The sequence below is a fragment of the Camelus dromedarius genome, chromosome 11 (genome assembly GCF_036321535.1).
Source record: "Camelus dromedarius isolate mCamDro1 chromosome 11, mCamDro1.pat, whole genome shotgun sequence".
Lineage (NCBI taxonomy): Eukaryota > Metazoa > Chordata > Mammalia > Artiodactyla > Camelidae > Camelus > Camelus dromedarius.
This window is the reverse complement of record NC_087446.1, coordinates 13,797,760-13,812,193: the sequence shown is the minus strand read 5'-3', so window position 1 is coordinate 13,812,193 and position 14,434 is coordinate 13,797,760.

The window sequence follows — 14,434 nt, the reverse complement described above, 5'->3', positions numbered from 1 at the left end:
ACAAAATGATTAAAACAGCCTTAAGCAGCATCATTGGTTCCAATGTGCTAAATTAAATCTGTGCCTCATACGATAGTAATTTTTTCTGTTTTCAGATGAATTAAGCCAAGTTTTAACTTGTGTGGCATAATCAGTCTTTTGCTGTATTTCTCATTTGTTTGGACAATAAGTAAACATTGGATTATTTGGATTAATGCTCCGTTGTGTTATAAATTTTTTTCCTGGAGAGGACATGAGTGGTCAGAAAAGAGCTTACCTCTCAATAAAAATAATTAAATGAACTTTTAAAATCCCAAATAATTCAAGAAGAGACATTTTATTCTCAAGTATTATTTGCTGCTTAAGATTAATTTCACATAAACTTGGTCAGCAGCAATATTTTCTTAGAGGACTCAAAAATACTAATTTAAAAATAGATTTCACCATCAAAATCCTTTGAGTAGAAGTTGTAAAGACAAACATTTTCTTTTTCTTTCTTTTCTTTTTATTTTAGTGGCCTTTGAAAACCATGAAATCTAGAATTTAGGAATGTGTGGCTTTTGGCTCGTTCCTTCTAGGGACCATGAGTCCTTAATAGAATAGCAGAGATTCACTTAATAGAACAGCTGAGTCGCTACTCCTGATGTGTTCCTAGTGTGACGTGGGTCCATAGCAGATGCTCAGTCAGTCACGTCCACTAACTGAATGAATGAGTTTGTGGACTCTGCGTGGATGTGTGTACAACGCAGAGTTCTCCCAAAGTGGCAGAGCAGGTTTGGGAGCAAATTTATTCCATTTATCATGGAAATGGAGCAGCAATGGAAGTGCCAGAGGTGGAGTTTGCAGCATCTTCCTCCCCAAACTAGTAATTTGTTGTGAAGGAAAGAATATGGGCCCACTATATTTTAGGTCCATTTTCAAGACCCCAAAAGCTCAAAAACTGTTAAGTCTTTATCCTAACATATTTGAAGATAAAGCCAGACCTAGCCTGACAGAGGCTGTTTATGTTGTTTATTTATCCCACTTGGTATAAATAGTCGCATATTTTGCTGCAGACATACTGGGATGTTGGATTCCTGAGTCCTGCTTCAGCCCCGGGTGGGAAGTTAAATAATATGTAATATATGCATCTTAATGCCTTTCTGAAATACTAAAGTTCTGAGTTCTAAAACGTTCTGGCCCCAAGGTTCAGGACAAGGGCTTGTGACCTTGTATTTAGTTGGTGAATAATTGAGATGCTTGCCGCTTACTTTCCTGTTTGTCAGTCATCCTCTCTTTTCTGATGCTCAACTTGAAGCAACTTTCTTGCACAGGGAGCTTCTCTTCCAGAGGATGAATGCTCCCCTGTCTGTTCCTGGATTCACGACAGGGATTTCTGTTCCGTCATCAGCCATCAACCCTCCCCGTGACTTTGTTCTCTGGGAGTGGTGCTGTCGGTGCTTGGCTAACGTGGGAAGGTCCTAGTGCCCCATGTGGCCTAGAGGAGCACTCAGCATGTAAGCTGGCTCACTGTGACACGTCTGGGGCCATCGGAGATGTCGCACCGTACGTCGGATCACAGATCCCGAGTGATCAGTATGTAGGCTGTGCGCAGTGTTCTCTGTAGAGTGTAACAGAACAGAACCTGTCATTTGGGCTTTTTTAGTTTCAGGCGTCACCCATTTGGAAAGCCAAGCTAGAGAACCCAGCTGCAATGGCTTTATCCTTGACCAGAGGATGGTCTTCCTGTGCCATTGAAGAAGGAATGTCTGGATACATTGAACTTTCCCATGAAGCCAGCTCTGACATATCTACCCCATGAGGGACAGCTCTCAAGCTAGAATGCCTTTGCATCTGGCTTTAAGTTACTGACCCAGTTGGCCCAGATTGAGACTTAATCAGGATGGAGAAGGAGTAAAACTGAAATTAGTTAACTCGGTTCCTTGTTAATGGTTCTGGCTATGGAATTTGTGGGGAGGATTAGGGATGTTTAATGTTCTAAATTTATCCATGTAATCGCTCTGCCTCACTCTACTAATGGGAACGACTTGACGGCTCAGAACTGGTATTTCCAGCCCTCCTGGTGGTGGGTGGCTTGCTCTTCCCATTTCTCCCCCTTGACCTGGAGTTTGGAACATCCAGAGACCACGCTAGTCCTATCCTGCCCCTCTGATGACATCTCTCTCCCTCTTCTACCCTTCGTCCTGGCCCTCCCCTCCACGCCCCTGTCTCTTTCTCTCTCTTACTAATCATTCCTTGCTCACTGCCACTCTCATCCAGCCTGGCCGTGTCTGCCGGTTTATGTGTCTGCCCTTTCCCACACTGGGAAAGTATGAGAAAAGATGGGAAAGGAGAGAAATAGGCATTTGCAATCCTCTACTGAGACTTAAAAATATCACTGAAATCATTATTTATACCTTTTTTAGCCTTATCAAAATATAGCCTTCGTGTAGCAGTAATGGAATTTCTTAAATTTCGCTTTGCGAGCCTGGAGATCATTTAGGGTAGATGTTGTGGGAAGGAGATGTAGTCCCTAAACCGCTCTGAATTCCTTGGGAGATTTCAGTTGAATTGAAGGGCGCTAATCCTTTATAATAAAATGAAATCTGCTTATCTATTGACCCTGGAATAGATCTTCCCAAATTGCTCAGGGTTGAATTTATTTAAACTATCTTGTCAGGGAAGGTTTCGAAAGTTTCATTTTAGAGGGGTTCCCATGGGAAGTTCTCTCACCCAAATTCATGTCTTGATATGCTTGGTAGTCATATGTCATGTGACTGTTCTACCTATTCAGAAAACAATTAAACAAATAAAACACCAGAGTCTACAGTAAGTGACTGAACACTTCTTTTCTAATGTTCAGGATTGCTTGTGCGCCAAACTGTAATGGGAAATGTGTTAAGGAAGTCTTTTTGCTTTTTTGAGCACATTGTCAGCAAGAAGCTAGAAGGCGAGTTTAAAAACAGTCGCAGGCGTGGCGGCTGCGAGGAACTTAAAGTAGCATCTCTGGGGGGAGGTAAAGCCCAGCTTCTTGCCTTGAAACAAGCAGGAATAATGAGAAACATGGTCTTTGGGAAGCTTAACATCCTGTGTTCCAACTCGGGCTTTCTGCAGTGCCCTCCCCTGTCTTTCACCTGTGACCCCGGGGTGCTCTACTGCTCACCCAGCTTCTGATGATTGCAGTGACCCTTGACCAAGGGCTACGAACCCAAAAGCACACAGGTCCCAAGCAAGAGCTATAAATGAGGGAAGTGGGCCCACAGGGGCTGCGGTGCACAAGACATCACAGCCTGGCCCGCAGGAGAGGTTTCTGTTCAGCGCTCAGCCAGGACACGTACAGGACCCATGTTTTTAGAGATTCCATCCTTTATTTTCAAAAGGAACACAAAATCCAGAATATCTTTTAGATACGCAATTTTTTAATTGAAAGCTCTAATGTTGTCATTATTCAAGTTTTTTTTGGAAAGCAACAATGACAGCAGCCGCCGGGATCGGGTGTGTGAGCCGTCTGCTGTGACTTCTGCCCCAGATGAGATAAGCCCAGGAAAAGACATCTGAACAGTTCACCTCTGCACTCGGTGACTCACAGATCCCACATTGTAAGGCTTAGGGTTTATTCTTAGTGTATTAGGAAGCACAGCCCAAACCTAGAGACGATTTAGTGCCACATGCATAGAATGTGTGAAGGGGCTGTAGCATCATGGTCTTGATCGTTAGAGAACGTCTGCACACGGTAAGTGGAGACATTGATCAGTTAATACAGTTTCGTGCTGTCCAGCTAGGATCTTGCTGCAGATTCTCTTAACACTGATTCTGCAGCATGTACTCCACTTTAATGAGGCGGCAGTACCAACATGAACTAACCATAAAGAACTCCCCCCCTTCCAGAAGGGACCACCCAAAGAGAGAAGCTGAATTGAAGTCCCCGTAACACACACCATTGCTCGTGGAAAATGAAAAGAACTTGAGGGATGACTGATATTTACAGTGATTTCGGACTCACTTGGCCTCTGTCTCTTCCCCCTAAATAAAGCAGTCTCATTTCAAGTGATTTGCTACAGCTTGTGATTGTAACAGTCAATTGTAAACTGGATCGACTGAATTTTATGGTTGTGCATTTGGCTTATGTAGATCTTACAGACATAAGCTGTGTCTGTATGATGCAAAGTCAGAGAATTTTTTTTTTTGAATCTCAGCCAATGATTACTGAGTTTTGTGCTGTTAGAAACAAAGATACTTGTGACAATATCAGTCATCAAAACCCTGAAGTCTGTAAGGGAAGAGAGAAATGTATTCCACAATCTAAGTATGAGGCATTGACATGACTGGGACATTGTGCTGTACACCAGAGAAATTCACATTGTAATTGACTGTACTTCAATAAAAAACATATATATATGAGGCGTTGAGAGTTATGATAATGGTATTACTGTTCCGTCAGCAACTCCTGCTGCTTCTACCCCAGTGTAGATCCAGAATCCAGCCGCCTCTGTCCGTTACCACTATCCTAGTCAAAGACCCTGTTATCTCTCCTGGACCACCCCACAACCTCTGGTCTGCTCCTCACACGTCCTTCCTGTCTCGCCACCTCCATCCCCATCCAGTTCATAGCAACCGGAGCAACTAAGAAACGTAAGCACAGCCTTGCAGGTATGGCCATTGCCAGCCTCTCCAGTCTCATCCCGTAGCACCGCCTGTTCCCGTCTGGTCTCCATCAGTTGCCACAAGGAGCTAAGTGCTTTTCTGGCTCAGAACCCTGCTGCTGGTTGTTCTCTCGCCCAAGAACCAAGGAAAATCTCCCCTGGCTTCAGTGTCATCTCCTCAGAAGGCTCTTGGTTGCCCTAAATTCTCTTTAAACTCCATTTCTGTTTTGCTTTTCACCTTTATTGAATGGGCATTTGTTTTTGTCTGTATTCTGTTTTGTTTTTTTTTTTTTCCTTCTATCCCTTCCACTAGATTTCAGGAAATCAGCACCTTTGTCTTGGTCTCTGATGTGCTCTCAACATCTAGCAGAGAGCTTGGTGTACACACTAGTTTCTCAGTAAGTATTCATTTTAAGAATGAAGAAATCTCAAGGCCCCATTGGCGAAGTACCCGAAGCAGTTTATTCTGTCAAGATTACAGAAAAGGAGGAAGGGGAGTCAGTCATTGCTTTAGTTTCCTAGGGCTGCCACTAAAAAAAGAAAAAAAAAGTATCACAAACTGGATGGCTTAAAACAATAGAAATTTACTCTCTCACTGTTCTGGGGGCTGGAAGTCTGAAATCAAGGTGTCTGCAGGGTTTGTGTTCCTTGGGGACTCAGAAGGAGAATCTGTTCCATGCCTCTCTCCTAGCTTCTGGTGGTTGCCACCACTTCTCGGTGCTCCTTGGTTTGTGGCAGCATAATTCGAACTTTTGCCTCCATCGTCACCTGACATTCTCCCTTGTGTGTCGATGTCCAAGTTTTCTTCTTCCTACAAGGGGACCAGTCATTGGATTATAGTCCTCCCTTATCCAGTATGACCTTATTTAAACTTGATTACATCTGCAGAGATTATTTGGGCAAAGATTATTTCCAAATACAGTCATGTTCACAGATACCAGAGAGTTAGGACTTGGACATATCTTTTGGGAGAACACAATTCAACCCATGACAGCCATCTGTCTCTCAGAGAGTGTAACATTGGAGTAGGGTCTTAAAATATGAGTAGAAGTTGGAGTTGGGGGAGAGTCGGGCAGGTGTACAATTAGAGGAATAAGCAGGACAGTCCATTTTGCTTAAGAAAGACATCCAAGTTGGGTAGCGGTAGGTTGAGGGCAGCCTTGAATTCCGTATGAACGAGTCTTGGTTTTATCCTGCTGTCCTCACCTGCTTGGGCTGCTGTAACAAAATACCACAGATCGGGTGGCTTAGACAACAGACATTTATTTTCTCAGAGTTCTGGAGGCTGGAACTGCAAGGTCAAGGTGCCAGCAGGGTTGTGTGTGCTAAGAGCCCTCTCCTTGGCTTGCAGATGGCCACCTTCTTTCCAAGTCTTCACACAATGGAGAGAGAGGGATCACTAGTGCCTCCTCCTCTTCTTCTTTTTATTTTATTTTTTTGGATCCATAGTAGCCAGGGCAGCTCCGCCTGCACTTCTTTATTTTTTTTTTTAATTGAAGGATAGTCAGTTATATTGTATCAATTTCTGGTGTACAGCATACTGTCCCAGTCATGCATATACATACATATATTTATTTTCATATACTTCTTCATTAAATGTTATTACAAGATACTGAATATAGTTCCCTGTGCTATACAGAAGAAATTTGTTTTTTTAAATCTATTTTATATATAGTAGTTAATATTTATAAATCTCGAACACCCAAATTTATCCCTTCCCACCCCCTTTCCCCTGGTAACCATACGATTGTTTACTATGTCTGAGAGTCTCTTTCTGTTTTGTAGATGAGTTCATTAGTGTCCTCTCTCTCTCTCTCTTTTTTTTTTTTAGATTCCACATATGAGTGGTATCATATGGTATTTTTCTTTCTCTTTCTGGCTTACTTCACTTAGAACAACAATCTCTAGGTCCATCCAATTTGCTGCAAATGGCATTGTTTTATTCTTTTTTTATGACTGAGTAGTATTCCATTGTATAAATATACCACAACTTCTTTATCCAGCCATCTTTTGATGGGCATTTAGGATGCTTTCATGTCTTGGTTATTGAATATGCCTCTTCCTCTTCTCATAAGGACACCAGCCTTATCACCATTATGACCTCATTTAGCCTTTGTCACCTCCACACAGGACCTCTCTCCAAATACATTGAGGACTAGGGCTTCAACATATGAATTGGGAGGGGGACACAGACATTTATCACACCTGTAGACCAGAGGTCAGCAAACTGGCTCGTGAGACAGAGTTGAGGCTGTGAAATTAAGTGAACTTGCCTCTGAGAGATCACCTGTGTGCTGATTCAGCTGGCCTTTGGTCAAGTGATATTCTAGAAGCTTCTTAGTAGCTATGATTGCTCAGTGGCATGGGGAGTACCTTGGTGAATGGTACCATGTATTGTTATGAAAGGATCCTCTGCATCTTGTGATGCTTTTTGCTTTTATTTATTTATTTTGATAAATAGCAACTTTAAAAATATTGCCTGGTATAGGAGGGAGGATACAGCTCAAGTGGTAGAGCACATGCTTAGCATGCGTGAGGTCCTAGGTTCAATCCCCAGTACCTCCTCCAAGAATAAATAAATAAACCTAATTACCTCCCCTCACCAAAAAAAAATTTTGCCTGGTACATTTTACCATTCTATTATTTTCAGTTATTCTATGTCCATATGTTTTAGATGTTTTGTTTTTATCTGACAATCTTAACTATGTTGTTTAATCAGTTTCACTGACTGTATGCTCAGTTATTTAATGATTTATCTGGATTTACATCTACTATCTTATATATTCTATTTACTTATTGTTTCTAGTCCCCCCCCCCTTTGCCTACCCTTTTTACAATTAATTTTTTTCTCATTACATTTTCCCTCGGTTAGTTTAGAATTTATGTACTGTTTCTATTACATAGTGATTACCTTTGAAACTAAAGAAAACTAAAATCTAAATTTAATCAATAACTTTAACTTTCTCTGGGGCAATAATAATTTTAAAAGGCTCTGAACAGTTTATCTCCCTCACCTCAGATTCTTATGCATTACTCTTTCTGTGTAATTTAATTCTTGTGTTTAACCTTACAAAGATTTGTGTTAGTATTGTTTTCAACAGTTGATACTCATTTAGATTTACTCAAATAAATTACAGTCTCATATGTTTTCATTCCTTCTTGCATCTCAAACTTCTGCCTTGGGTCACTTTGTTCCTAAAAAGTTTACTTTAGATTTCCCTTTAGCCTTACAGTGGTAAGGTATCTCTTTTTGATTGTCTAGAAGTATCTTAGTCTCTAAGCACCAAAGTCCATTTTGGCAGTTGTGTTTTTTCAGTATATTGATAATATTATTACACAATTTCCTGGCTTTCGTTACTGTTGTGGAAAATTTGGCAGACAATCCATGTCTGTCTTTTGAAGGTAGTCTGGTGGCTTTTAAGATCTTTGCATCCTTAATATTCTAAATGTTAATTATACAGTTTTTAGATGTGGATTATTAAAAGCTTATTCTTCATGAGTTCTTAAATCTAAGAACTATTCTCTTTGATTGGTTGTGGAAAATAATCAAGTATTATGTCTTTAAATATTGCATTTTCTATTTTGTCTCTCCTAGAATTATTACTGTACTTATGTTCAACTTCTCAGTATTTTTCCCTTTGAACCTCTTTTTTGTAATTTCTTTGCCTTCTTCTCTTACATCCTGAACTAAGTTCTAGCTCACCAAATCTCTCTTCAGCTGTATCTGGTCTGGGCTAATTCCTTCAATAATTTCTAAAAATTTATTGCAAGTAATATGCTTTCCATTCCTATAAATTCTCTTTTGTTCATTTCAGATATATGAGGTCATCTTATTTACTTTATCTATCCCTTGAAGCTACTTTTAGTCCTGAGTTGTCCAGATTAAAAAAAAAAATGCAAAAACCTGCAGTCATAGTTTTACTCTACAATGGTAGTGCTCAAGGCAGTGGCAGTAGGGTGAAGCAAGTGCAGATTCTTTCTGGAGAAATTTACTTTTATAGTAGGTCTCAAAGAATCCCCATAAATAATGTTTATAACCAACTCTGTAAGGGAATTGTGCCCTTCCTGGGGGCAGCATATTCCCACAGTCTCCCATGAATAACCTCTTTTTCCTTTACTGCTCTTCATCTTAGCCCCAAGGTTTTTCCTTGCAGTTCCCTGGGAGTGAGAGGTCAGTTGAGTTTGCCTCTGGTTCACCTTTAACTTGACAGCGCAGTCTTGAATAACTATTTTATGGAGGAGAGAGATAATCAACTCAGTGGATACATCCCAGTTCTCACCCCGTTTGACCACTCATCGCTCGATCCAGTACACTGCTCCCTCCTTCTGGAATCTGTGACTTCCCTTGGCTTCCATGGCATGATGTCCCCTGGTTCTTTAGCTTTTCAGTCCTTGGGATCTAATCCTTCTCCCTTCACCTTTTAACGTTAGAATTCCTGTGGCCCCGTTATTGACTCTCTCCTCCTTTCATGCTCGTTTCCTAGGTAAATTAGTCTAGGATGCCTCTCAACGCCATCTTGATTCTAATGAATATCTATCTCTAGACTGAATTTGGCATCTCTTCTGAGTTCCATTCCTATCTGACATCTGCACTTGACTATCTCAGTTTCCTGAACCAGAAAATGTTCTAAACTAAACTCAGATACTGATGTCTCTCCATCTTCCAACAGCCTCCAAACCTGATCCTTGTCTAGTATTACTTACTTCAGTCATAAGACACCACATTCAACCACTGCTCACTCTAGAAATCTTCCTGCTTCTCTTACGTTTTAAGATATTTTCTCTCTTACTCCCTAGGCTGAAACCGTGCCTGTTTAAATTCCAAACTTCTTGGGAAGTCTTACCCAGGTTCTTTCATCTGCTGGGACTTACTCCTACACATGCTTCAAATCGCAGCTAAAATATCACCTCATCAGGGGAGCCTCCTCCCACCTCTTCTGCTGAGATAGATAGAGGAGGGAGTTCCTTTTTATGCAGTCTTCTTTTTTTATTGAAGTATAGTCAATTACAATATATCAATTTCCGGTGCACAGCACAATGTCCCAGTCATGTGTATACATACATACATTCATTTTCATATTTTTATTTATTTTTAATGCAGTGTTCTAACATGCTATGCTTCTCCTTCATAGTACTTTTAACAACTATAATGTAAATAATTATATTAAAAGTAATTAATCATTTGTTCAGCATTTCATTATGTGTCTCCTCCACCATAAGTTCCTTGAGTGTGAAGGAACTCCTGGTTTACCATTGCATCACCAGAAGAGTACTTGGCACATAGTGTGCATTCATGAGCGTTTGTTGAATGAATACACGAACGGATTATTAATGGCCCCATTTGTTACTCAAACACTTGTAAAATGCTTTTGTGAATGCTCAAGAGTTCTCCAACTGCCCAAACTAAAGGATGCTATAAAATTTATTTCACTTCCCTGAGAAATATTTTTGGATTTTTCAAATTTGGGCTCTATCTGTGGAATCATGCATTTCAACTTTATCTGTCATGTCAGTTGGCTGGAAAATAAAGTTGACAGTTACCAATGGGGAATGGGTGAAGGCTTTTGGTCAAGGCAATGGAGCACAGTCAGATAAATGGTTTCAGAAAGGAACTTTAGGATCAGTGTAGAGATTGGACTGAGTGGGGAAAGATCCAAGGCGAATGAAAAATTGTGAGAGACAATTAGAGGAGGAGTAGTGAGGCATGGGAAATAGGAGACTTATTTGAGAGACATTTCAGAAGCAGACTCTATAGGGCTTGGCAATATCATGGAGGGTGTGGATGGAGAGGGAGGAATTCAGGACAGATGGGAGAATCTGATGAGATTTGGGATTTTATTTTTTAATTGAAGTTCAGGCAGTTACAATGTGTCAATTTCTGGTGTACAGCACAATGTCCCAGTCATGCATATATAGACACACATATTGGTTTTTATTCTTTTTCATTAAAGGTTATTACAAGATGTTGAACGTAGTCCCCTGTGCTATACAGAAGAAACTTTTCTTTTTTTAGTTTTGGGATTAATCTTGTCTTTATTCACCTGAACTGCTTATGGTGTGGTTGGTTAAGGCATATATATTTATACATATCAGAATTTCTCGATTTTCCGTATTATAAAAACCGACACCGCAACCCAGTTTTCCTGACTCCTCTATTTTTATTTCCTGACTCTAATTTTATCTGTTATGAAAGTTTTTTCCGAAACCCTGGCCTCCTCGACTGGTTCCTGATACCCCCACAAGTCCTTCCCAGTTACTGCTCCAGGAAGGTTAGGTTCTGTCTCTCAGCTGCCAGTACCAATTCAGAACCTGTTGGGATCTGATTACTGCATGCCAAACTTTCTTTTAGAATTGTTGCTGTATGGACTCCCACTGCTTACATTAATTCCTATTTCTTGGTCCTAGCCTTTTGCTTGTATTACCCCTGCTCTTGCTAAACCGTTTGGATATTCGATTATCTGGCTGCTTGCATAAAAGCAAGCCCACTGCCAAGCTCGTTTCCTCTAACATGCTTCCTGCCTGTTCTCAGCTTTCTCCCAAATGGCCTTTATTTCTGACATCCTGGCCTGTCTTTTCTCCCAAATGTTTCTTAGTGATGGAACTTTCTAACTCAGGCAGCCGGGTAAACGAAGAATCAATTTAGACAACCAATTCCTCCCTCCCTTTTTTCCCTGTTGAGTTTGCCTCAACATTTTTTTTTCAATGCTTCTGCATTATGGTTAAATATCTGTTCTTTCAAATGCAGTGTAATTTTTCTCACCTTCAGATTTGCCTTGTTGATATACAATAGCTTCTTCTAAGTGTGAAAAGCCCAAACTCAGTGCTTGACCTTGTGAGGTTCTCTACCTGGCTGATCCTCATGGGCCAGTAATTGCAAAGTTGAACCAGTCCGGCACAGGGCAGGCATCTTCCCTCTGCCCTGGAGAGCATTTCTGTTCTTCCAGAAGGTGGTGGTGTTGGAAGACCGGGGGACGGGGGGGCATCTCCCTCCACGCCGCTCATGATCAGCCCCTTTTACCCCTCACTCTGCTCAGGGTCTTTCCTGAAGGTGCTTTTGTGTCTCAGTATCATTTCAAGGCTTCAGTGAAGTAAGAATTTTCTCCACAGAAAGTTTATGGAGCCTTCCTTTAGAGTCGACTGGTTGTGCTCCCATAAGACAGTCAAAAGATGATATGAGAAATTGTAATTTGTAAAATGATGACTTCACACATGAAAATATGTAAACATAGTTAACTTATTAGATTTCATCCAAATAGTTTTAGGTTGTGGGATTTCTTCAAAATGTATAGCTAATTTCTGTGTATAGTATATATACGTATATATGGACCGTAGATCATATCCTATAAACAGTTTAATATATACTTAATATGGAACATGATTTAGATTTTAGCACATATATTAAACTATTTGAATATGAATTTTTGTGTATTTACCTTAAGGAGTAGGAAGCAAAAATCTCTTTTGGAAGGGTAAGATTCTGGAGGGGAGAAAAACAGTATTTTACAGAAAGATAGATTGAATTACATGCCAAAAGTACTCAATGCAAATTCAGTTGTTTTAAATGTATCAAATATCAAAATGTAATTTTCGAATTAAAAAAAAGTACTCTTAACATTAGCGTCTTGATTTTTATGCGGCTCGTTAATATTAGTGAATAGTGCCAAGTGGCTTCTAAAACTGAGCTATTTTTTTTCCATTTAAATCGTGCTTTCCAAGACCTGTAAGATTTTTCCAATATTCTTAGAGGTATCTGTGTGTAAAGCATGAAGTCAAGATTTTTTTGGATGTGATGCTGAATATCAGATTGAATGTAATATTTTGTCACGGGGGATAATCCGTAGGTATTTTACAGTGTAAAATGTTTAATTTACAGGAATGATTAGGTGGGCTCTGCAGATTTTATCTTACAAAATAATGGAAATAATAATGGAAAATCCTAATCTCAGTTGGATCTCTTGACTGGACTGCCTAAGGTAAGTATGCTTCTAATAAAGGAGCAGTTTCTGAGATGATTGCTTCACGGTTGCTGTTCATGAGATATACTGGGGCCCTTAAGACACTGGTCCGGGGGTTGACAAGCAGTCTTTCCCTCTTAGCCTCTCTGCATCCAGTTCTGTGCTACGTGCCATTAGGTTTTAGACGTTTAATCTGACGTATAGTCCTTGACATGTAAGAAGTCTTTGCATTATGGAACGACGTGCCGTAGAGTTCCTTTTAAATGGCAGGCTTTCCACGTGGCCTCTCTCCAGCTGGGCCAGGATCTGTCTGCCTTTGGGAGGGACTATATTTGTGGCTGCTCCTTTGTCACTCATCTCTCAGAGCTTATAGTCATGAGTCAGAACAGAGAAGCCCCAGCCTTCCTCTGATGTTCCCTCCCTACATAGGAAGCTTCGTTCGAAGAACCGGGATTCCTCATAGACTTTGTCTTTACACAGAAGGCTGCACCACTCAAGTCCCAAGATCAGTCTGTCCTTGTTCACAGAAAAAGTGCTGGCTCCTCAGTCCCCTGCCCCACTCTGAATCCTAAGAGCTCCCTGAATTTTGCATCCACTCATTGAATAAGTCCTCTCTGTTCTACCTGCATATCTCAGAAGCCATCCTCTTTTCTCCATGCCCACTACCACTCTTCTAGGTCTGGTCACCACCGTCCCTTGTTGATACCACTACCATAGCTCCTCCTGTTACTGTAGCCTTCAGTTTCACCTCCCAGAAGTCTGCTGTCTGTATTTCACTGTTGCTAAAACGCAGACACTTCAGTTGCTTCCTTTTGCCACCAGGATAAAGTCCAAACTCGACATGGTGTAGTTTTCACCTCCCTCTACCCTTGGCTCTCACTGTCATGTCTCCAGCTTCTTTTGTATTTCCCGTGTTCTTTGTTGACCCTGGGCCTTTGCACATGCGGCCGTGGCCTGGAATGCCGCTCTCCTTCTGTTCTCCCTCTGCCGCCTCCTCTGCCTCTCCTCCCTCCTCTCTGACAAGCTGTCTTGCCTTCCTAATGAACTCATCATGCAGGTATAAACCTTGATGTTGAACACTCTGGAAATCTTCTCCAGTCGACTCTCCAAACTGAATTAGGTGCCATGCGTGTGTGTTCTGTTAGACATACCACTCTGTTTGTAATGGCCTGTTTGTTATCTCCCCAACTAGACCACAAGGCTGCTGAAGACAAGCACGTATGTTGCCTACCACTGAATCCTCAGCACCTGTGAAGTTGCCTGGCACATGCTGGCATTTGCTTTATGCTTGTTAAGTGACTATTACCTTGTGCCCCCTTACCCCTTGCTCCTGATTTCGTTCCTGTGTGTCGTTGGCTCCAGACACCTGGGCTTCTCTCCTGCGTGCCGTTTTGTGATGGCCGCTGTTGAATCTGACATCCAGGCCAGCTTTTCGTCCTTTGATCTTGGCAGTTTTCTCTCTCGGATGTCTTTTATATCAGCCCTTCGGCCCTCTCTGTTTTAACTGCTTTGAAAAACTACCCTCCCCGTGACATTGTCCGCCTGGCTGATGTCCCTTCTGAGCCTGTGCCTGCACGAAGGGTTGGCGGGACGGGGATTAGATATTCTGTTCCTAATTGCCTGATGCTACAGTAGCTGTGCAGAGGTAAACATGTTAGGCTTTCTTTTTGGCAGCTAGAGAACTACTGGGGAGCTTATCCTGTCATCTGAATACATCCCAGTGCAGCCACATTTTCCTTGCTGATTGATAATGTGGTGCGTCAGCTAAGAGTCTTGTGTCTGTTCCTCTCAGCCCATTCACTGTGAGCACCACGTCTCTAATTAGCCGCTTACTCTAAAACTGTGTCCATCCCTCCTCTTTATCTGAGACTGCTTTCT